Genomic DNA, 25,120 nt, shown 5'->3' with positions numbered 1-25,120 from the left:
TTCTGGGGCAGTTTACTTTTATGTTATCATTTACTGCTTACTAAAGAAATTGCTTTTGGGGGCCCAGTGAGCTTGTAGCAGTATTGGAGATGGTAATATGTAGGAGAGAGAAAGAAAATGTTTCCTTTTCAGCAAAGAAGAGAGATTCCTTCTGGGGAGAAACACCTGTGTTACAGGTTGTTTTTTTTTTACTTTTTCAGAAATCCTACTCTGAGCATCTTAGTTTAAGCTTGCTACATTGCATGTTGAATGAACAATCTGAGCATGATAAGCAAGTAGGCAATCAGAAATCTTTTGGGTTCTGATATCCTTCTATTGGGCTCCTGCAGTACTGTGGGACTGTGCAGAATGTGTGTTTTCCTAGTGGGCAGCAGCTGTCTATTAAACTAAAAAAAAAAAGAAAAAAAAAGAAAACTTGGATTATTCATCTCCAGGTCAGTGGTTTCAACAGACACTCAGGGAAGATGGTACTGCTGCTATTTGAAATGAAAGGCTTTGGCCTGACAGTGAATGCTACTTTCCTGTGGTGCTTTCATAGGTAATGACCATCTCAGCTAAGAAGCTGTTGGAGCTGGGGTGCTTCCTCACCTCAAGGGTTTTATTCTTCTGAAAGGAGAATATTCACAGCAGGCTCTCACAGCTCTCTGGACTCATAAACCTGCAATGGGAAGAGAAAGTAGCTGAGCCTTGTAAAGGGCTTCAGCATCTACCACGACCAGGGGAAAGGCTGGATGTGCATGGGCTGTGCTCCTGGGTGCAGCTGGCCCCTGGGCTGGAGTCATGAGTGCAGCTAGGGAACCGCAGTGCTCCTGAGCACAGAGCACAAATGTACCAAAGGGTGCAAAGTGCCTCCAGCTGGAATCTGGCCATGGTGCTGCGCTGAGCACCTCTGCACTTGCATTAGTTGCCATGGTATTTTTTAATAACTGCAGGTGATTTAACAGGCTGTCTGGATGACAGCAGCACTGCTACAGCTGGTTTCGTGCCACACACATAATTGCTGGGATTCTGTGGTGCAGAAGCTCTCCTATGGAAACCAGAGTGGGAGTCATCTTGTGCCTCTCTTTATACTAGTGTCTTTGTACACAGTGCCAGGCCTGTCCTTTGCATTCCCTGATTACAAAGTACTGTGTCTCCAATTTGCAATACTGTTCATTTGCAGCAGGGAACATGGGGAGATGTGGACAAAAAGCCAGTTATGTACATCTGCAAGATAAGTTCCTATCTCCTTCCTTAAAACCTCTCAGTGAGACATGTATTCATTCCTCTGTCTTCCTCCAGGATCAGTCATTAAGTTCAGATCTAATGAGGAGCCTGGACTTCCACTCAAAGGAGGCATCTGTTCTAAAAGTTCAACTTTCTGTGCAAAAAGTGGAGTACAAATAGTAGTTGCTCTCACTTTTCACTAGGACTTTGCAATTGCATGTAGGACACATTCAGAAAGTTCTGTCCCAATGCCCAAAGCCCAATTGATGCCTCTTGGTGAATGAGGTTTCTCTGATTTATTGCAAAACATTTGCACTTGAGGTTGGGACAGACTGTACTGAAGAATCCAGTTTCAAAATGCTACTCTTGCAATGATTATACAATTGTTTTCTAGTCCTTTCCTCTAATTACTCTTGCCTTTTGATAGGGACTATCAAGAGATTCGGGAAACAATAAATAGAAATGTCATTCAAGTTTATCTTAAGAGAATTTGGGATGTTGGCTCAAGGAACTTCACTGATTATCTTGGCTAGCCTTGGACATTTCCTCTGGCATATCTATAATTGCTTTAAGAGACAACGTTCATGCTGAGCCAACTTCTAATACTGTATATTCAACTACTTGCTTTCAGATATATGGCCAAGTTCTGCCCCCTGCCTTACTGAGACTGCCCCAGCATAGTAAAAGCGTAATTTGTCCCTCAGCTCTCAGGTATTTGATTTCCTCATTATAACTTGCTTTCAGACTGTTTGTGTCTTGGATTCAGTTTTAAACTTTTGGGAGAAGTAGTTAATATGAGGGAGAATGAGAAAAGGAAACTACACAATATATCTAATAAATATGTGACATCTAATTTAAAAATGTGTTTTCTTTCAACGAAAGGGGAAGAAAGCAGTGCAGCCATATTCCCTCTTTCCCTGAGATATTGGCCCAAGTCCTGGATCTACTGAAATTTATAGGGAGATGTAATTAATTAACTTTAATACCAGATTAGCTCATGGATTCAGTATATCACCATTCTGACATGAATGTAAAAAAGTCTTTGATTAACGATCCCATGCTTGCCCAGGTATTTGAGGGCTTTTACTTACTAGGGACTGCTTTTTCTAGGATCCTATATCATCAGGACAGAAAGTGACTTCAAAGTCTATGTCTGGTATTCATTACTGGTACTGCAGTGGAAGCCCAGAGGCTGCATCTTTGGCCCTGTTAATTCACCTACAGCTTGCTCACTAACTTCAGCAGGGCCCATATTTCATCCTGGTGCTTCGCTTGACAAACTTACTGAAAAAAACCCCACATGACCAAAGGTTATTGCCTGCTCAGAAGAGTTCATTGAGTGAGGCATAAAGTAATGCCTTGTCTTAATCATCTACCCTAAGATAGAGGGACTCTTGGAGCTGGAGGAAAGTAGTAGGTGAGCCTGGTCACAGAGGGGAAAGGCAGGTGTGAATGTAGGGGACTGTCATCATGCAGAAGGTATCACTGCCACCCTCCAGATTTGGGCAAAAGCTCACAGCTGTCCTGCTAATAAAGTTTATTGCAGGATGCTCCCACAGTTACAGGCCCACCCATGAGCCTTACTCTCTCAGAGCTTGTAATGGGACAGGCCTGGAGTTCATTTACACTGCTTTAAATCCAGTTTAAATCTATAGCTAGCAGCTAAATCTACAGCTAACTCCAGCTGCTTCCGAATCATGCCTCCAAGATGAGGGATATTCTACCCCTCGGAAAAGAAACACAACTATTGCCAGCTCTTAACACGCAAAACAAAACACAGCACTCTTCAGGCTCACTCACAGGAACTGAGCTAGGCTTGTCCATGGAGGCCTTTGTTTCCCACTAAGGGTGACACTGTTCATAATAAGCTATTTTAATGGAAATGAACCTGCATGTGACCACATTCACTTCTGTTGACACCCAGTGGCAATGGCAGGTGATAAGCAGGGCCTTATTGTAGAACTGGATCACGCCATGTCATCCACCAAGCAATCCTCCTGTGTTTCCTGGCTTGTTTTATGCACAGTGAAGGTTTTTATAGGGTTTCTTCTGATTAAACTGCGTGGATTTTACAATCATCAGGGTAGTCCAGAAGTGCTCTCCCAGGCTGGTGGGAAGGAAGCCACCCGCAGGGTATTTTACATGTTGATGTTGGTAAAGACTCATTTCAAATGGGCTCTCAGGGCCTGACTGCCTTCCCACTTCAAACAATGTAAATTGGGAGAGATTCTATAGAAACTGTGAATTATGTGGAAAAGAGGAAAAGGGAGGTCACTACTTAAATTACTCTCTAAATTTTACATCAGGATTCCAGTGCAATATGGAACAGATAAGGGCCACTTCATTAGGAAGCCCTTAATTTGGTTAATTACATATCTGAAATAATAAATTCCTTAATTGCATCTCTGAAATAATAAATTCCTTATGTGAAAAACCATTGTCTGATTCATTGTCAGGCATGTGGAACAGGTTCCCCTTTTGGATCCAAATGAAATAGTTTAATAGCCTGTAACAGACAGTCCTGTGAAGGTAGGTGGATTTGTTTAGTTCAAGATGAGGTACTTGCTCTCCCAACTGTGGAGGGCCATTAATGCTTCAAAATGAGGACTATGAAAACTAACCCAGAGCCTGAGTTTCCTCGTGTCTTTCACTGAGTTTTTAAGCAACCTAAGGTTTAAGGCTAAAGAGCCAGGCCTCCTGGCTGCTCTTAGGAGGAAGCTGTGTGACTGTCTGGTAGCTGTAAATCAGCACAGTGCTGGGGGAGTCATCAAACCTGCAAAACGCAAAGGCCCTTTATGTCTCCAAGTTCTGACCTGCCATCATCAGTTCCCCTAGTTCAAAGCCTGACAGCAGCAAAAAAAAAAAAAAAAAAAAAAAAAAAAAAAAGGAAAAGGAAAATTTGAGGGACTCCACTAAGTGTTCACAGTGAGGGTCCAATTTGGTAAGCATGCTTTGGGGAACAACTGAGGGAACACTGATTCTGAATTTTCGTGCAACCCTGTGTTCAAACTCATACAAGAACTGCTTCCCTTCTTCCACTCTTCCACTCCTCCACCAACCACTTTCAACTATTTCACTCTTAAGGATGATTTATTTTTAAAAATAAAACCTAGCCTATAAGCAACTTCCAGCATGTGTCAGGAAGAGATAAGTTGCCCCAAACTGTGATGGCCCACTAGGGTACCTTAAGTGGAGTCAAACTCTAGTCTACTCAGTCCTTATTAGGGTCTTTCTCTGCATCTCCCTCTCTCACTTCCTTTTGGCATTTGCTCTGTAAACTGAACAGCACCTAAGCTGGACCCTTGAACCTCACCAGTCTTCATGGAGTTCAAATCAAGTTCAAATGTTCTCATTAAAATGTGCCCTTCCTCTCTGTCATTAGATAGCTGCAAACGGACGACTGGAGCTTCCTGGCTGGGAAAGACTGGTCAATGGCCTTATATCCAAGGGGTGAAACATCCTTGCTGTGAAACAAATCTTGGCTCAAGTGGTCTATGTAAGGACATCTGTTAAGCTGGAGCAGAAGCAGCTGCATTAAGATTTAACTCTTCTCTCCATGGTCTTGTGGGAAAGTCCTCCAAAGTTGGTATCTGGATCTTGGACCCCCTGTTCAGGCCCAATGTATCTGACTGGCTCTTTGGCTCTTAGGCCCCAGGATGGTGAGCACACATTAACTGTTTCCCATCTTTCCTTGGAGTGAGATTTCTTCTCATTGGAGCAGCACTGGGAACTGAAGGCAAAGGAAGAGGAAGAAGGGCTTAGAGAATGACTGAGCTTCTGGTAAAAAAAGAATTGGGGTTATCCCAAAATGAAAAGAAATGCATTTTTTTTCCTTCAGAAATGTGCTGACCTCTCTTATGCTGCATTTTGTCTGCCCAAAAGCACTAACTGTTCATTTTCTGGCACTCCTCTTCCTTTAAAGAAATGAAGCATCAGTTTCTGTGATACCATGTTTATTTTAGAATGGGAAATGAAAACCTATCCCCTTGGAAAACAAAAGCCAAATATTTTGCAACCTTCTCATGTTCATGTTTTCTTTTAGCCAAAACTGAGCACAACTCTACCTCTGGCATTGCTTGCCCTAGCACATTTTTTAGGAAATGATGGCTGCAAAAGCTTGGATCTGAACCTCTCCACTCAAGATTGAGTCTATGTTGTTCTTATTGACTCTCTGCTTTCTGTTTCAACAGAGATGGATACAAGCCTGGCCTATAGAGGGGCAGGTTCCAGCCCAAACTCTTCATAAACTTTTAAGTCATTTAGGAAAGTAAAAGATCTGGTGTCAGTAAAAAGCACAAGGGAGATGTTTTACATCCAACCTAAGAGGTGTTGGATAGTTCTAATCCTGGGCTTGGATTTCCTGTTTTGCCCCTAACCATGCAAGGCAATCCTCACTACAACTCACACCAAGATTTATCAGACATCTCTGAAACTCCAAGCCTGTGCTGCTGCAAGTTTGTGTGAAGAAACTTATCTGCACTAATTATAGCTGTAATAGTCTCACTGCGACTTCTGAACAAGGAGTGGAGTAATCCTGTAGCGTGCTCAGCAGTGAAGTGCTAAAATCTCCCCTTCCAAAGGGATTACTGTACCCTTTGCAGAAGCAGATTCATTTCTGGTTCATTTAGCCCTGCCAGCTAAAATGCTCCAATGTCTTCTGGCGCTGCAGTTGCACGAGCAGCTCGTGATGACAGGAGCATGGGCTACCACTAAAAGCAGCAGTTGAAGCTCCATCTTCCTTCCCTACAACACAGGAATTGCAGTAACAAAACAAAATTATTAAATTGCTGTTTCTTTGCTAACTCTGAGTGCTGCAGACCGGCTGTGTTTCCTTCGGGAGCAGGGAAATCTCCCCACAGGAGTTTTCCTTCTATTCCATCTTCCTTCCAGTCGCTGATGTAACCCATCATTAAAGCACCAAAGGCTCATCTCCCTGCATATACAGCCTGCAAATATTTTTATGGTAGTAGCAGCATTGATGAAGCTGTGATGAAAGGATACAGGCCAGTCAAGGTTTGTAGGGGTAGATAACATCTTTTATTAGACTAGCTAATATTGTTGGGAAAAAAAGACTCACTTTTGGAAGCAATACTACCCTCTATTACCTCAGTGTTCCCCCTCCCCAGTGGCACCCTACCATCCGTCATCTGAAACAATAAATACTTATAAAGTGGAAGGAAACCTGATCCTCTGGGGCAGGTAAGAGACAAAGGCTTGTGTATGACTCCTGATCCCCACACCTCTCCCACCGACATCGCTAAGAAATCTCCAGAAGCTCCGGGGCATTAAACGGCCCCTGTCTGCTCTGCTGCTCCGTGCCAGAAACAACAGCAGGGAGCAAAGCCTCTGCCAGCAGTGTCTGTGCTGAGCAGTTCGGATGATGGTCCCTAGGCTGGCCCCTCTGTGCCCTCCGCCAGCGTCTCCTGGCTCACGGAGAGCCCCCTGGCAGCTGGAAACAGCAGGCTCCTGATGGGCTCAGTGTGCTCCGAAGGGCTGCCTGGTTTAGGTACCAGCAACATCTTTCTGGCACGTGGCTACTGAGCAGCAGAGAGGTTTGCTTGCGGTTACTGCAAGGTCTGCTTTAGGAAAGGGATTCAAGCAGTTAGTTGAACTCAAGTCAAGAATGACTTTAGTGACAAAGCCCTTCCTCTGCCTCGGGGCAGGGAGCTGAGCTGAGCCAAGGTTTTGGTTTTGCCAGCTTCTTTCCTGGGAATCCATTTGCATTTCAGGGCTGGTGGCTTCCCTGCCACGTCCTTGCAGGCCAGTTTCAGCTCTGTCTTTTTGCTCTGGCTCCCAACGTGGGGCCAAGGAGCAGGTCTGGCTGCTCGGTGACTGATGGCTGAGTGCTTTCCAGCTGGCTATCCTTCCTCTAGGGAAGGGAGTTGCCAACCTGAGCGCGGAGAAAACCCTAAGAAGGTTTTTTGCTTAAGCTTCTTATGACTGCAACCAAAGCTAAGTGTCTCCTGGTCTGTGATTTAGCCATCAAATCCTCTCCCAGAGCAACACAGAGGGAGATGGTTTTTCCACAGGCCAGGATCCTCTCTCTCCCATTGAACTGCCCACAGCTTTTCAGGAGCAGATCCAAGCAGCATCTTCTCAGAGGCAGCAATGAGGGGAGCAGAGAAGAGGGGGACCATAATGTGGGCCTAAGCAACACTTTTCAGCACTCCCAGAAGAACATAATAGAGACCAGACCCTGAGTAATTTGCTTAGACTAGGAATAACACCTAACAAGGATGGTGCAGAGTCTAAGGTGATAGATGTGAAAGGGAGTACACATGGCTTAAATTAAATCAATACAAGTGTTTTGAGAGCGGGGAACACCCTTGTCTCATGCTGATAGGGACAGGGAGGCTGCCAAACCTCTTCATGAAAGACTTTCAACTGCCTGAGCAACCATGTGCCATGTTATCTTGATATTGTTTCATACCATGTAATCACTTCCATGCTACAAGTGTTGCCTAGGATAGAAATGAAGCAGGAACACTGCTCCAATCAGGGAATATTGCCCCATTTCAGGAAGCAGGGTGCAGCAGATACACATGAGGACAGGTCACCCAGCTTTTGTTTGCAAAGACAGTCATCATAAAAAGGTTTTTTCTCTCTAGCGAATATCTTGAGCTGACTGGAAAACTTTTAGCAGAGGTTGGTACAAAGTAAAGGGTCTTTCTGGGAGGGAGGAGGAAGAGGTTGTGAAAACATGTCAATTTAAACTTGTTTTCAGTAATGTCAGTGTTTCTTTTAAGCTCTGTTGATTTGATTCATATCAGCTATTTGATTATATTACAAATCTAGATTAATTTCATATTAGTGTTTTAGGTTATGTTGATGTTATTTAAGCTGTACAGTGATTTACAACAAAAACAGCTACCTGCCCTCTCTTGGGATGTTATCATTACCCTGAGTTCTTTCAGTCATCAGTTTTAATTCTTTTGGTTCTTTAACTAAAATGTCCATTTTCTAGGGCAGTGATTATGTTTGTTTAAACAATTTGGCACTGTTTAAGCTGTAAAACTCAGGCCCTATCTGGTCATTTGCTTGTAGAGTTTCATGGTGTCCTTCATGAAGAAGTGGGACTTCACTAGGATCTGTCATTTTGTCCTTGCAGCTCCCAGGGTGATGGCAGATGCTTTTTGTGTGGCTTTTGAATGAGAGATTAATGTACAAGAGAAAGGAAAAACAATAAAAAGGGAGGAAAAAAATAAAATGGATTAAAGGGAACACTTTCCTAGCCTATGTGTGATCAAATTACAGAATTAATTCCACTAGAATAGTGTGAGACAAAAAAATTTGGTAATATCTGAGAAGAAATGAATTTCTGCATAGATAAAAAACATATCCAGAAAAAAAAAAAAAAAAAAAAAAAAAAAAAAAAAAAAAAGCAAAATTGTTTTAAAGGTGTATTAAAACCTCTGCTTTCAGAAATGAGGCTAATTTTTAACCACCTTGATAGAAGAATATTTGATGATCTCCTATTTTGGAGATTTTTTCCTATCTTGTCTATCTTTATATCCTGTCTTGTCTGTATTCTTACAGTAATTCAGATTTCTATTCTGTAAATTGGAGCAAACATTGAGATAAAATATTTGGCAGTACTTGAAAAAGAGTGGCTATCTCTACATATGACAATAATCCTGCACCTTGGAGAATTCAAAACCTCTCCTTTCAGGCCAGCCATTCCCCACCGGATATATCAAAATCTTCATATATATATATATGCTTTTAAAGAGTGAAAGATTCCCTAGAGAGGCTTAAATATAGTGTGTTTATTTGCAGATCCCCTCCATAGAACCAGTTTAAAATTAGGGTATTGCTGACTGAAATAGAATTTCATTTTTTGCATAACATTCCCCAAACATCAGCCAGCTTAGTGGAAACACTAATTTATTTCCATGGGCTTCGGCCTATAAAAACTTGTGATCAAATGACCTGCAAGATTTTCCAGTGCATTCTCTCTGCCAGTGCTGCATTTCTCCTCTCGCAGAGCTGTTGTGCTGATAGACCTTCTACTATTTTTCGTTATCTCCTATGTCATCTGCCTGGTGTAATTGGAGTTGACTGGCTCTCTGATCTATTGAGATGACACATCTCTGTCTTCACACCTCTCTTGGCCACAGTAGCTGCTAAAAAGAGCCCTAGGGACAAGGGATATTCTTGACTGCCAGCCCAAACATGTCAGCTGGAAGGGAGCCTGTTTCACAAATGACATCCCCTCCCCGACACGGCTTTTGGCAGTCACCCTGCTGCCATGTCCACTCATGAACATCTGGCCAGCAGATCACACAGAAGCAGAGCTCTCCAAGACCCCTGTTACCGGCTACCCTATCCCTAAACCTAGAAGCAGAGCTATCCTTCCCTACCGATGCACCCGATGTGTCCCTGCTCCCATGTGGGGTGGGATCAAGGGCTGTGCAAGGTGCAGAGCCGCCCAGGAGGGTCCATGACCTCTAGGCCCTTCCAAGGGGTCCAGCTGCCCGTGCTGCAGACTGCCATGCACTGCAGCCATGTGGTTCCCAGGGCTCTTGTTCTGGCCCAGCATCAACAGCCACTTAAGTTTTTATAGTGGAAAGATGACATTGGGCCAAGCTCTGCTCTTGCTGGTGTTGGCAAAAGGCCCGAGTAACTGCAGTGAAGTCACAACAGCCATTCCTCTGTGGCTGGGGAGTAGGGTTTAATGCCTGGCCTTGTGTCGTTATGACAGAGAAATTTCTAGCTTTGTATCCTCACCAAGAAAAACAAGATACAAAGGAATTAATATCCCTTTCCAGGTGGCTAATGAAAAGCGAAAATGCCTGGGACATCATAGCTCCCAGCCAAGCTGCATTTAAACAATTATGTAGCAACAGAAAAAAGTCTGCTCAGAGTCCTCACCACAAGCTTTTCTCCAGAGCCCTTCTCACTGTGTGCTGGAGGCCCTAAGCCTCCCCCACTTCTCCTCGCCTTCACTAAAACTGGAGCCCATCTGCTCCATGCAGCCCTGTGCAGCTCAGGGAATCTCACATCTCTCTTGTCTGAGCTAGAGAAGAGCCGGAGCTGCAGATTTTTGGACACAGCTGCCCATGTTTGCTCCCAGTTGCGGATTTATGGGAGGAGCGAGCGAGTCTCCTCAACTTTGCCCCAGTTCCTCAGCGAACGGCAGCGCTCACCCGGAGCCGGCGGCCTCATCCGCCACCTCCTCGCCCCTCTCCGCTGGGAAATGCCGCCCTGCGCCTGGGTCCCATCCCTGCTCCCCTCGCTGATGGGACCACTCTGTCTGTCCCGGGGAGCCAGAACTGCCAGCTCTCCTCAGGGGAAGCTCAGGTGAGGGGCCATCCTGCAGGGAGCACATGGTGCATAACCCAAAGTCCCCGCTCCAGGTCTGCAGCTAAGCCAGAGCATCAGCGCATTCCTGCCCTCACCAGAAGCCTGTGTGTGGGGCACAGTGGTCCCCACAGGTCTCTGATTCTGGGAGCTAACCCTGCAGCCTCCGCTTCTAGTCCCTGCTCTTCAGGAGGGCACAAAATGGGGGCGGGAGGGGGTGGAACCAAACAGAGAATTAGTCTGAGAAATTGCTGCGAAGCAGATGTCTGGGAATCATTACGAGAGTGCTCTCAATATTTCTGGAGCAGCTGAAAGCTTTACTGCCAACGGCGCTTGGCTGCCAGTCTCCCATTGCTGCATAAATGACGAGAACACTCCTCGCTACCCCTTCTCCACACGTTCTCCTGCTCCCAGGGGAGATGGGCTCTCCTTGGCAGGAGCCTCTTGTTACATGTAAGGAGCATCTACTGGCAGCAAGGACAGGGACTGAAGAGAAGAGGGAGAGGGGGTAAGGTCCCCCTCCGAACTAATAAACTCCAGTGAAGGGCTCCCATCGGGGAGTTTTGGGCTCATTACACAGCTATGCTGGGCGAGTTTAACAGGCAGCACTTGCTGTTCTTGAGCACTGAACATTGATAGGGAACAAAGAGTTGGAAACGCAGGAAAAAGGGAATGAGGCTCCTTCCTTGCAGTAGCACTGACAGGAGTCCATCAATCAGAGTTCCTGGTAGAGAAGTCCAAGGAGCAGCTTCTTTACCACGACCCCCCCTTATCTTTGCACACAGCAGCTCTAAAGCCCTTTGATCTCTCAAGAAGGCCTCAGCCTCGTGCAAAGGGTATCTGATCCCAGACTGAAATCACTCACTTTCCTCTCCTTGCATTAGAGTTCTTACTCACTGTGCCTGCACTAAGAGCTGTTGCAGTCCTCAGCACTGTAGCATCTTCCCAAAAGCCTACTGAGTCCCAACAACACAAATCCAGGAGGTAAAATGTTTGTAGCCATGGAAATACTCCTTACTGAAAAATAATACAGCAAAGTTGCTTGCTCTTCAGTACTACTACCTCAGAGTGCACATGGAGACTGCCCAACTATCCTAGAGGTGAATTTCTTCTTGCAGCAGTGATGTCCCCTCACTTAACCAGTGTATGAGAACAGACTGTTTTCACCTATAGAGTGGCCACATATCTTGAAGCAGTGCTTCCTGTCTCCAGAGATAGCATAAAACCACATTTCTACACCATCCTTTGCAGAGAATAGGGAGCTAGTCTGACTCCCAGACACAGCTTCAAGATAGGAATCTTCTAAATTTGCCACTTAATCTAAATTTAATCTACGTTCCTGGATTAAAAATACCCAGTCGGCCCAGCAACTTTTAATGCCCATATACAGGTCTGTCAAGCACGTGATACTTCTAACATCAGCCCTGTTCAGTATGTAGAAAGCTGGAGTCACAGCAGAACCCAGCAGATCCGCTTGTCTCCGCGGCAAATAGCAAGATAAGGATAAACCAGCGCCGGGGCTAGCCCTGAAATCTCTTTCTCTGGGAGAGCCCCTCTCCCTGGTCCTGCACAGGGCACTGTGCGTGGACTTCCCTCCACCAGCCGGGATTGGAAGCTGGGCCCCTGGCTCTCTGGGACACGGAGCTGTTGGATTTCAGCACACTTTGGCATGAGTAAAAGGCAAGGGATCACTCTTCTGACTTATTCAGAAATGAGAAGCAGGCACAAGCAGGCCTACCCCAGCCAAGAAACATTTCTCTGTAAACCTCCCCGTGCCTTTTTGGTGGGATTAGTAACAGCACAGAACTGTTTTGTAACACAAATACTCATGTATTCATTTGGCTGCTTTCAAGCATGGAAATATGCAGGAGGTTTCATTACCCACAGAGAAAAGCAGACTCAGGGCAATTACTGGACCTCTTTCAGATCAAAATGGGGTAGTGCTGCAAAAAGATAAAGCCCATGCCAAAGTGTTTCCTAAAAAAAAGCTTTATTATATCAAGGCACAGTTCTCAGAGGCATTTCACGTTCTTTGTAGTAGAAAGTCATGGACCGACTTATCCAAAATGACTTGTAGTCTAGAATTGTGCTGCTTTTCTTCTGTTGTTTTGTTATAAAACCTCAAGTTTCCTAAATCTCTTTAATAAAAGTTCTCAAGGGGCCCAATGAGAGAAGATGGAAGAAGCCAGCCAAGTGCAGCATTCCAGGCCCAGCTCCCTGTTCACACAGAGAAAGAGTTAGAAACTCAGGTTAAAGGTCTGGCCTAAACCAAGTCAGGCAGATACAGAGTGATATGTCCAAGGGTCTACAATATCCTTCCCAACCCCCTACCCTCCCTCTGCCAAGCCCACCCCTGCTGGCAGCTAGCTAGTTTCTCAGTATATTCCTTGCCCCAAATGCTAAAAAAAATGTTTTCTATTGAAGCTGTGTGAGCAACTTAGTAGTTCAGCCTACACTGGGGTTTGCAGCTAAACAAGGGCCAAAGCTGAGCTATGGTAGAAGCACTGAGCAGAGCACTGGTTCTATTTCTTTTCGTTTTCAGAATACAGAAACATAAAGCTTTCTCATTTTGGTTGAGTTTACTGAGGACTGTCCTTGATCTCCCCAAAGGTACTATGTTATTTCTAAGTGTCCTGCCCAGTAACCCTTCAAATGAGTGTCACAGGCCGTGGGGGGAAGCCTGTCCATGTGGGCAGTGTCAATGTGTGGATCAGCTGCTCCACTGATCTTCCTTGATCAAATATCCACTGCAGAGCCAACTGTAATTGGAGGGGACAATACTACGTTTCTTTAAAAGTGAACATGCTAGAATAGGAGCTAGTCATTTGATTGATGAAAAAATAGCGTATTTCAGATAACCCTGGAGACCTATGTTAGTTATAACCCACCCTGGTGAGACTCACCAGTCAAACATAGGCTCTGTCTCCTGGCTCTATTTCTCCATAGAAAATGGACTCATTTACTCCATATACCTTATCCTGCCTGTATACAGGAAAGTTGTAGTCAACAACGTATCTTAATTGCACATCTCTCTTGCCCAACAGCCATCATCTTCCCCACCTCACTGAACCACAGTCTGTTTACTCACTCCATCTGAAAGTGTGTCGCTTACCCTGTTTTCCTCCTATTCTCTCCCCACTTGAATTCTGCCCATACCTCATTATTTTGCTGTAGCTGGGGAAGGAAAATGCTCCGTGGCTGCACTGAGAGCCACCGGGGAACTGAATCTGCACGGGACACCTTCTCCAACAGCAAGCATCGTACAAGGGAGGAGGCTGGAGTTCATGTCTGATCTGAAAATCTTCAAAATACAGTGGTGTGAAAGGAAAGGCAGGGGGTGACAAGCAGTGGCAATGCTGCTGCATCCATCGCTTTGCCATCATACGAAAATCCTCTCCTCTTGCAGGAACACAGACTGGCACACTGCAACCCAGGAGAGAAATAATCTATTCACAGCTATCTATGTTTTCCTATTGTTCGTCAGAACTCATTTCCCTTCTCTGGCTGCCTGGGCCTAAATAAAGCGCGCTTAAAAATACACACAATGCGAATTGCACATGTGGAGGCTGCAGTAGGTCATGCCCCGTGGCTCTCCCGCCGCCGCCGCAGCAGCAGCAGGGCTCACACTGCTCTCCAGGGTCGCCTCCAGCTCCGGTTCCCCCCACTCTACCGCCTGCCTTCTTGCCTGCACAGAGGTGCATTACGTTTCCCCAGCCCCGTGGGCGCCGCAGAAAGGTAGATAAACACACAAAAGGAACAGGAAGGGAGAAAGAAAGCCAGGGGACATACGGGTGCATGAACTGCCCAGCAATCCTTCTGGGAGCCTCGAAACTTTTGTTTCAGTTAGGGGGCTTCCTTGAATGGCTGCGTCTAAGCTGGTTGTCTAATACGCAGGTGTAAAACCCTCAGCAAGAGCATATAAGGTATGAAAGACAACCCGTGCGTCCCTCAGGACTGCAACCAACAGCTGCTTTTGCAGCCTGCTTTTGACCATTTAAGTCATTGGGCTTCTCTCCTAAGAAATATCAAAGAAACTTTTGTTTTCCTTGACGAAGAGAATACTAAAAAGATGATTTTCTCATATATTCAAGATGCGTTCAGACCTTCCAGTGGTACCTGCTGCCTTGTCTCCCACAACTTGTATAAAAGTCAGCATCAGAAGCAAAAAGAAAAACAGCAGTGAGAAATCGAGAAGAAATTCTGCACGTTAGACAGGAGATAATTCCCTGTGTTGCAGGACAGAAACCTGGAGACACTGGAAACCATCTGCTTTCCAGTGGCTCTGGGGAGTGACAGAGATGAGAGAGGGCACTGCAGGCTGAGCTTTCACAGGTTTGGGTTTCCTGATGGTTTGACAAAATCAGGTTTGGCTCAATCCAGCCAAATGAAAGACTGTCAAAATTTCTGACAGAATGAAAAAAACCTGTTTGCAGGCCAACCACATAATTGAAAAGATTTTTTGTAATTATCAAATTCCTTTTAAGCCTCTACTAATACCTAAATTGATAGCATAAAAGAAATAACGTATTTCAAAGCTGATACTTCTTATCCTACATCAAGCACTACAGCCTGGTAGAATAACTGCATCTCACCATACCACAAGGGTCTAAGAAAATAATTGTACTCATTACTTGTATTTTGCTTAAACTTTCGCGAGCCAGTACACAATTTGTTGCTCTCAGGACATAGGCATTTTGTGTTATTGCTTAGCATTTATACTCCATTTAATGCTGCTTTTATAGGTAGCTTTCCAGCTGGGCTGCGGAAATACATGGAGAAAAGGCAGAGAAATTTGTCAAATTGTCTGATTTTCCCTGTATCCTCAGGAAGCAGCACGCTGATGCCTGCACCTGGCTTTTGCAAGTTTTATCACTGTTTCAGCACTCCTACTTGATGTTCACATTTATCGCCACCTCCTACGTGTCTGAGTTCATCAAAGCTTTAATAGCACAAACCAGCTGATCTGCGCAGCCCATTCACAAGCGACGCAGTTCTTTAAAATGTTCCTGGATTTAAAAATCATGCCTCCCATCTCATTTACTTCAGCAATGTTCTGACATTAAGAGTTTTTATTTGGGGAGGTCTTTGAATCTCTCTTTTTTTTTTTTTAGTTCTTTGTATGATTTTCCATTTCCGGAGAAGTTTATAACTCTGCTTGGCAATAACATCTAGAAATATTTCACAGCTACCCACCCACCACAAAACATTTCTGTGACCCAGGCACTGATTGGACAAATTGTGTTTCAGTGCCTCACTTGAGCAGTGAGAACAGTAATTCTCTGGCTCATGGAGAATAATCTAAAATGCATGTTAATCCTGTACCAAAACTCTGCCTTCTTGTAAGCCCAGTCTGTCTCCCCGATTTACATATGGTCTCATTAACAACGTTTGCTCAAAACAATATTCTTGATGTTTTCTAGAGCTGGCTCCTGCCCTGATTTATACTTAACTTAAAGTGCACTTAATCCAATGCCAGACTTTTCTCTTACACTGCTCCTCAGCTGCAGGTTTTGCAGATCAGGTACCTATGGAAAAGCCCAGCACTGCGTAAACCTCATCCCAGGTCCATACAGAGACATTAGCACAGAGAGGGTGGCTCTCTAATGACAGAGCTTGTGCTGCAGCCCTTGGCAGCAGGACTGTCCGGGCAGAGGGCGTCGTGCTGGGACTCGGAAAACCTGATTTCAATTCCTTGCTGAGCAGTCACAGACTTCCTTCCTTTGGCTAAATCACTTAATCTGGCGCGTGCTTCAATTCCCCATCTGTGCAGGCTGGATAGTGTTTCCCCCTACCACCACACAATGTGGTTGGCTAAATCTTTGCTGGTCCAGGGCTTTTTAATGTTACAGGGCTATCACTGAACCAGAGGGCTACAGGCCCACAGAACCTGTGGGGCCATTTCGATTAAATAACCTGTGTTGCCTGTAAAATATAGAGCTGTTAAATACCATCGAAGACTGATAACTTGGTGCTTCTGACAGTCACACACAAGTGTCAGGTTTCCCAAGACCTGAGAAATCACTAAGTAGAGCAAGAGGGAGGGAAATCTCTATCAGAAAACAAAGACTTCATTGAGCTTCTATCTTCAGTTTCCTGGGGAGCCACTTAGCTTAAACAGACAGATCCAGAGGTCTGTGAAGGCAAGAAGAATCCATATAAATATTTAGGGCTTAATTTTCACATTAACACCTCCTTCTGCCCCACAGAGATCCACTTTCTCTGGTTTGTATGCATCATTAGTACACAGCATTAATTACCACATGCTGCTTGATTGCTGGTGCTGCATCAAATACAGAGCTTCTGAATAGCTAAAAGACCTGATGTGGGTCCCATGGGCATTAGCAGGAGTTGCCTGTCAGCTTATATAGGAATTACCCATGGGAATGGATAATTTACAGGAGAAAGATGAACATGGAACCCTAAGAATCCCTTTCCTGACCAGACCAGTAATCCAATCCTGGAATTATTGTTAGGGCTGGGGTATTTTTTTGTAATTCTACCTTATTAAGTACAACTTCAGCCTCTTCCCTGTAAAGTATAGCAAAGATTTCAGCCCCTTGGCCCTAAAGCGTAATCCTGTGAGTAACCTGCATTTTCCTTAGAGTGTGATATTTCTCCTCTTACTGGGCTTGTCACTGCACTGCCCATCAATTAGCGTCGGTGCCTGCAAAGCAGGGTCTTTATTATGTCAAGTTAAAATAGAGCCTTCTAACGTGTTTTGCACTCTCCTTGTGTTTCTGGGCAAGAAGCACGAGGTGAAAGTGGCAGAAAAAGACATTCAGGGTGGTTGATGGTGGGTGCAACCAATATAAAAGTCTTCATTTAACACCATTTTAATGTAAATTGTGGTGAAACATGCTGGTGACAGAGGGGCAGTTATGACTGATCAGATATGAATCTTTAAATAGTATGCCAAAGCAAACCCCTTCTAGGTATTTTCTTTTTCTTTTCTTTTTATTTATTTTTTTTTTTTTACATTGTTTCCATCTCTCCCCATTTGGTCAGTTGACCTACCCAGTCATGGCTGCTACCAGGGAGTCAGTAAACTAAGCTCCCCATGGCAGGAGCAGAAACATGGGACAGAAAAGCAGTTTCAGGATATCAAAGACACTCGAGCACAGGGCGACCTTCAGGAGTTCCCTTCCAGAAATAATGAACAAACCAAGTGGCACTGAAGGTGAAGAAAGAAAGTGAGAAAGAGATCTGGGAATATTTTTGCTAGGAAAAGGAAAAAATGTTGTCATGTGAAAATGGAATCGAATAACAAATCTCTCTCACAGCTAAAAGACCAAAACTAAACAATTCTGGAATAATTTTGCTTCCATTCATTTTCAGATACAGACCTCAAGCTCAGACCAGATCTTGAGCTCAATTCTGATAGGAAGTGGAGTTTCTGGCGTTTCATGTGGTAGAGAAGTCCTGTTCCATAAAGTAAGCTGATATGCTGAAGACAGTATGAAAAGTGAAAACATCAAATTTGGAATGCAAACTCTTGAGCAAATGGGGTTATAAATTTCAGTTTTTGAACAAAACATAGCTCATTTTTGCTTTCCTCTGTCAGCAGGTATTGGGCTGACATTTATATACATATATCGCTTTTAATTCCCTCTGGAGAAATCCAGAATGAGCACATGTTTAAATTAGAAGAATTGTTACAAAGAACAGTTGAAGAGATCTCCATGTAATGAGCAAGGGAAATTTGCTAATTTACAGGAGTTACCATACAGCTGTCCGGCTGCACAGAATGAGCACAAAAGCTGCAAATAAGATCTCACCCACTGCTTGCTGGAACCTAGAAGCCTCATTGGCTCCTAATCCTTTCTTAGAAACTACTCTGCATCCTCTGCATCCGTTTTCCTCACACATATTGCCTGTCCAGGGCAGGCCCAATCTCTTTTGGGGGGCTCATCTCTTGCGTGTTGGTGTCATGCAGAGATTAATTCTAAAATACTTTGTTTTTCACATTTTCAGTAAGTACTAAATTCTTGGGACCTATTAGTCATCATGCAGGAGTGATTCAAGGGTCACCACTAAAATCTATTGAATTCTTCTGTATTTGCATGTGTGTAGATCAGATCAGAGCTTAGACCTTGAGTGCTCTTGTTTAGGCCGTTTTACACTACTGGAAAATGTATCTGCCACAGTTGCAAATCTATTGTCCAGCTACTGCATGAAGTGTCAGATTCCTAAATCCCTCAGTCACCTATTTTTCTGCTCTTTTTCTGCCACCACAATCCTGTTGTTGGACCATGTCTAACACATTTCCTGTGGCTCTAGCTTGCACCAAAGCAAAAGAGACGTCAGGTGTGATTCTTAAAATAGATAAAGCAAATTCTTGAGAAGTTCAGAGATAATATAAGGTATCCACCATGGATTTTCTGCTATAGGGGACCTTTATCAAGGACCAGATATTGAACTAGGAGACTCTATTATGTAAATTCCTAAAGATACCCCTACATACCTGGAATACTTGCACAAAGTTAAAACCTGGCCCTGCAGAAGCCTACACGTGCAAGCCACCAAACCCTCTGCAGACCCCAGGAGCATCTGAGTTTCTGAGGAGTTTCTGAGGAAACTGCAGGCATGCGATTTGATGTCATGGCTCTAAATCATTAAAAAAGTTCTAATCCTGATCACACATAAGTTTATGGGATATACAGTTAAAATGGGACTGTGTCTGAAGATAGCTATGTGATTCACAATTGTACATAAAATTTTTGAGTTGAGAAAATTTTCAAATTTCCAATCATCAGCTGTAATAAAATGCAGTCCAAACATGGAAGCTGGCATATAACATAAACCCTACCTACTCCACTCAATAAAGCTAAAAATACCTTATCAAAGCAACAAACACTTAATGAGATAACAAATAACTTATTCCTGGAGAAAGGCTCAGCACTGATTTACATCTAGCAACCCAAATAAATACAGAAAGCCTGCCACAGCTGCCCATGTAAATCTTAACCACCTCATATGGTTTCATTCTATGAAGTGAAAAATACAAGGAAGAAGGTGTTTTTACTCAGTGAATGAACTATTCAGGAAAAATGTTATTTATTGAACTCTACAGGAGGGAAGTTAATTTCAGAAGTTATAAACATGATGAATTATAGCTAATATCTTGGAGGAATTAAATGGAATTGAAAGTAAAAAAGGTCCCTATTTTCATTTAAATAACAATTGGAGCTCAGCAATGTTAAATACAGCCTCCCACCTGCTAGGAACTGTCTGTCTAGCAATTTTGGAGAATATTGATGATTAACCAGTGTGGGGATCATCTCACAAATCGGCATCCTGAATGCCTTGTGTGTTCAGCTCTCATGGGGTTTCATGGGACAGTGTCAGGTAATAACTGCAGCCTAGAGATAGTTTGTGAACTATTTGCTTTCCCTGATTGCTATTCATAAAGTGCAGATCACCCAAGAAACCTGGCAGGGTCCCTGCTCCAGCGAGAGAATAGAGGGAGGTGGGGGAGATGGGTTCATGGTCAAGCTCAGCGTGGTGCAGGTTGGTGTGCTGAATATTGGTGAATACAGGGCCGAATACAACCAGGTTCTTCTGGGTCACCTTGAGCAAGTCACCTTCAACCCCTTTTCTGAAGATTCCCCTGGGCCTGGGCACCCGGTTTGAGATGCTTCAGGCCTACTCTTCAAGGGAACTGAGGACTTGTAAATTCCCACATACCCCTCAGGTCTCCCAAAGTGTGAAGGGTGAGTGAGGAGGGTGGATAGCTGAAGACAAGGGCCCTGCGTCAGGACAGTGGGCAGGCAAGGGGCACATGAGCTGGAAAGGAGAAGCGCTGCAGGAGGAAGGTTGGTCAGAGTGAGCTGTGAGGCAGGACAGGGAGAGGACAGAGTGATGATGAGGTAGCAATAGCAGAGCAAGAGGCAGCTCAGTGTTAAAGAGGGCTGCTAATGGCACCCACTCTTGCTGAGCTTGTGAACTGTTGGTCTGGTATTCAGGCTGGAGGGCATGCGTCTCTCCAAGCTGCCTTGCCCACTGTGGAGTCCTGCATGGTTGCTTGGGCAGGCGCAGAGCCATGGCAGCCGGCTGGGAGGCAGGCAGCAGCCTGCAGGCAGGAGAGGCTCTGCACCAGGCCCAGGCAGCCCGGCTACACCAGCACCGCCCAGCCCTGCGCCACCAGCCCCGCACAAGCAGCTGCTGGGAGCAGGGATTGGGCTGTGAGAGCAGCAGCTCTGCAGGGAATCATGTGCACACACACACACACAGTTCACAGGCAGGCAGAGGCCACCCCGGGACACGCACACAAACCTCCCCGCCCTTCCCCATCTCCCATGCGATGTGGGCACGAGCCCTCACACTCGCTGGTGAGCGCGGCCCCTGCTTGCCCCACACAGACCCACAGGTGTTTGTTGCAATTCTAGTGCCTTGATTTGCAACCAGCCGCTGCCCCAACACACCAAGCCGTCCCAGCCTTGCATAACCTCGGTGTCGCGAGCCTATGCTAATAAATCTGAATAAGTAATGGACAGATACAAATCTGGGTAATAGAGTTAAATATCCTTTCTTAACTTAAACACAAACCAGATGTTTTCCATCTACCAGCAGGCCTCCCCGATTATCCACACTGCCCATGTCGTCCCCCCAGGCTCCCTGCGGCCCTCTCCCGAGCGATGAATATGATGCATTGCTGGAGCTAGCTCAGGGCTCAAGTTGCATTAATTCAACAGTACTTTTGTCATGTGGTTTTCTATGTGTCTTTATTCAGCTGCTCCAAAGCACCTCTTGTTTTTTTTTCCTTTGTTCCCCCCAATCACAACCTGTGTTTGGAATCACTGCTTTGTTGGGAAACTCAGCCCAGGCAGCCCGGACTGAGGCTGTAATAATATTTGGCTTTTTTTTAACTTTGCAGTAAGTGATCTTTGCAGGTAGCACATGAGCAGTAATTAATAGCCAACACGTTCTGGGAGTGAGCGCTTTGCTGGCGGGAAGCTGAGGCCCTGGGCAGTCACTGCAGAGCCTGTTGGAGGGGAGCTGAGGCTCAGACACAACTTTGCAGTCTGTGCCGCCTTGCGTGCCCTCTTTGTGTTAAACAAGCCCTTGCTGCCCACGAGGGCAGAGATCTGCAGCTCAGATCTCCCAAACACGTGAAAATTGGCAGGTGGACACATTATTTTATAATGACTGAGGTGTTTTTGTAATGTTCTTGTGAGCTCCTGTGCAGGAAACCACGACTGACACCCTTGAAAAGCCCACGTGGCAGCAGTGCCACCAGGCACTTGCTAGGGTCCTTCTGACCAGACCCCAAATGTGGCCAGGAGGCCGCTTTTCCTTTCGGAAGTGGAGACGGTCTGTTGCTTTATGTAACTGGGATCAACATTATGCAGATGAAAAGATAACGTTGAGCTAAACAATAATCTGGCAAGAAGCTCTCAGAATTGGGCTTACTTATTTACTTTTAATTAGAAAAATGCTTTTCTCTCTATCTGGAACAAATTGAGAGCAGTCCAGTACTGTAATTGTGTTTCCACAGCGTTGTGCCAAGGCAATCAGAGCTGTCAGGACCAAGCTGTCTTCTTTAAGAGTTAAATTTTATTAGTGAGGTTGCTTGCAAGTCAGCTGCATTAACTCCAAGTTATGATTTGGATCCATTCAACCTCCATTTGGACCTGGTTGTTCTTCATGCAGAGACCTCCTGGCAGGATGATTAGAATAACGTGTGCAAAGATCGTACCAAAATTCAATTAAAAATGGCGCTTTTTGTTGGAAACAGGCAGGGGGAAATCTCAAAAGCCAGACTGCATCAGGAGGCCAGAAAGCCCTGACTTTTTCAGAAAAGGCCTGTTTGGGGAATTGCGTGACTTGGACAGTAGAATGCGGAAGACACTGGGACTAAAATCTGAGCTGATACACACCAAACACTCCAATTTCATATTTGGCTTTCAAATGTTATCACTGTCTTCTGCCCCATTTTTGCCCTCAAATTCTTTGGAAATGAAGGAAAATTTTAATTGACCTTTCGCCGTGAAATCTTGGCTTGCGATCCAGCCAAAGCCTTCAGAAGGTCCAAGATGCTTGGATCCAAAACAGATCTTGGAGCTCGGAGCCTGCCATACTTAGCAATCTCTAAATAGAGCCTGAAGAGAGGTGAAGACAGAATATGTGCTTCTCCAAATAAAACTTCCCTCAAGAGCAGGATTTAGAACAGAAAAATTTCCATTGCTGCTGCCTGAATTGGACCTGTCCAGCAGATATTCAGAACTTCAGGGTGGCTTCCTGACTTGAGTTGGGCTGAGGTTTGATCAAAGCTCCTATCTTGGGGATTTCAACAGTTTCTTTCCTAGCACTAAGTCCAAAGAAATAAAGAACATTCACATTTGAAAAAGGAAAAGAAAAAACAAGAACATCTGGAAGTCAATCCTCACCAATATTCTGCATATAATCAGGAATAAGTCATTACTACATATTGCTTCTTAAATAATGGAAAATAGAATTGTTCCCAATTACAGTTCTCACTTAAGAACCTGCTTCAGATAGGGAAGAAAAGAAAGCATCACTTGAAAGAGCAGCAGAAGAATTTCAGTTTTTGAAAAATGCAGGTTTCCCCTGCGTAAACCATTCAAACACTGGAATGTAAAGTAGTGATGAAAAATGAAAGCCATGTCAGCCTAGAAAGCGATATATTAAAGCAAAGTGTTTGGGAGTCAAAGGCCCTTAAATAAATCTAAAATACGTACTTTATTTTAAGCCCTAAATCTCCCGCTGCTAATCCTTATATTTAAAACCAGAAATCTATTTTCCCAGAAAGCTAGATGAGGCAGGATAGAATTTGACATGACTAGCTCAACAGTAAGTTATTGTCTTTGATATTTGCTGGGTCCATCACTACCAACATCTTATCTCCGATACATTTCAGAATTACTCTGGTATTTTATTGCTCTCTAGTGAACAGAACATTACCTGGAACTGACAGCTCTGCTCCCTACCCCATGCTGCAGCAAATACAGGATTTCCAGGTAGTATCCGGGCCTGCTAACTTCCCCCATTTCCTCTGCTGACAGCAATCAGCAGTCACACCCGGTCTTTTCATCGGGCTTTGCACACATTTAATCCTGTGCCAGTCCTAAGGCTGGCCATTCTCTTTGTCACCCTTGGAGCTGTCCAAGCCCCAGGATGGGGTGGCAGGGCTGCCTCCAGGAACCAGAGAAAGTAAACTGGCCAAGTGCACCTCTCTGCGAGGCACGTCTCACAAACACACACGCGCGAGCACATGAGACACCCACGTCGCTCGTCCACGCGCTCCCATCCTGACAGATCCTTCCCTGCCTCTTTCTCCCTCCCTTTTGTAGAAGATCCTATCAGAAAATTGCAACGGGTTCAGTGGGAAGCAACGAGGGAGCCAGCAGGAACACAGTCTTAAATACACAAGTATCTACGAGTGAATAGATCTGGCAAAAAAATGAGATTCCTGCCAAATAATACATTTTTGTGCCAGTAACATTTGAAACAAAATAATCCAAACAATTCTACTGATTTTAAATCCCAGGTCTTGATTTTCACTTTGTTTTTAAATGTTTTCTGATTTTGCCGGAAGGGTGATGGAAGGAAATGGCTCATATTTTTGGTTTTTTTTTCTCCTCTCAGATGAAGGAAATGGAAAGGAGAAAATAGAGAGAAATGCCTCTTTTGAGCTCTCTGTTCCATATCCACTCAGCTATTTTATTTCACTACATTTCTTGAGCTGCCATTAAATTAGAAGACTAAGAGGAGGAAAGGCAGAAAACCTACAGGTACCAAGCTTTCTCCCTTTTATCTGTTCGTTTTCCCCACTTTTTCCACAAGAAGATCAAGAGATGGATAAAAGGATACCAAGAAATCACAAAATGAAATATTGAAAAACCAAGTCTAATTCAAGAACTGTGAGGCCACACTGAATGGAAATGTTTCTTTCTTGCATTTTCATTTACTGAAAATGTTTATTGGCATTGAACACTTCCAAACAAATGTGCCTTCAAAATGAACTGTGTATTCCATTGGTGGAAAATACAACTGATAAAACAGAGAACAAACAGCAAAGCCCCTAACGCAGAACCAAGTTCACTCAGACGCTGATTCTGGGATATGCGACATTTCCCAGAATACAAAGAACAGCTACAAAGTCTAATTATCAGTCTAACTCTACAAGGTGCTGAGGCCTTGTCGCTCACAGATCAAGGGAAGGAACTGCATGTTTTGGTCCCTGCTCATTCCCATGGAATTTCCACAGGTTCCCTCCATATGGGACTGCAGTGCTCTAGTCATGAGAAAGCAGCTCTTGTCTCCAGCCTCTCTGTGTCACTAGGTATAAACACAAATGATAAATGAGTGTTATGGTTGTATGAGGAACTAGGCACCCCCAGTAAAGCCATGAAATTACAAACCTTGGAATAAAATAAACGAAAATACAATCATACCTACTGCTACTTTTGCTATTGTCAAGAGAGTCTTCAAATCATGTTTCCAAGAATGTTTTGTAGCACCTCAGCTTTGTTTTATGGGCTTTGGGTGCAAATCTCAGTCTTCAACCCCATGTTGCTAGTGGTTTATTCTGTACTGAGCCTTCATGATCCTGCCTGGGAATGTCCATAGTGTGCAATCAACGGCATATATATAT

The sequence above is a fragment of the Nothoprocta perdicaria genome, unplaced genomic scaffold (assembly GCF_003342845.1).
Source record: "Nothoprocta perdicaria isolate Ctin4 unplaced genomic scaffold, notPer1 scaffold_111, whole genome shotgun sequence".
Classification (NCBI taxonomy): domain Eukaryota; kingdom Metazoa; phylum Chordata; class Aves; order Tinamiformes; family Tinamidae; genus Nothoprocta; species Nothoprocta perdicaria.
The sequence above is the reverse complement of the archived record's forward strand: the minus strand, read 5'-3'. Positions refer to the sequence as shown.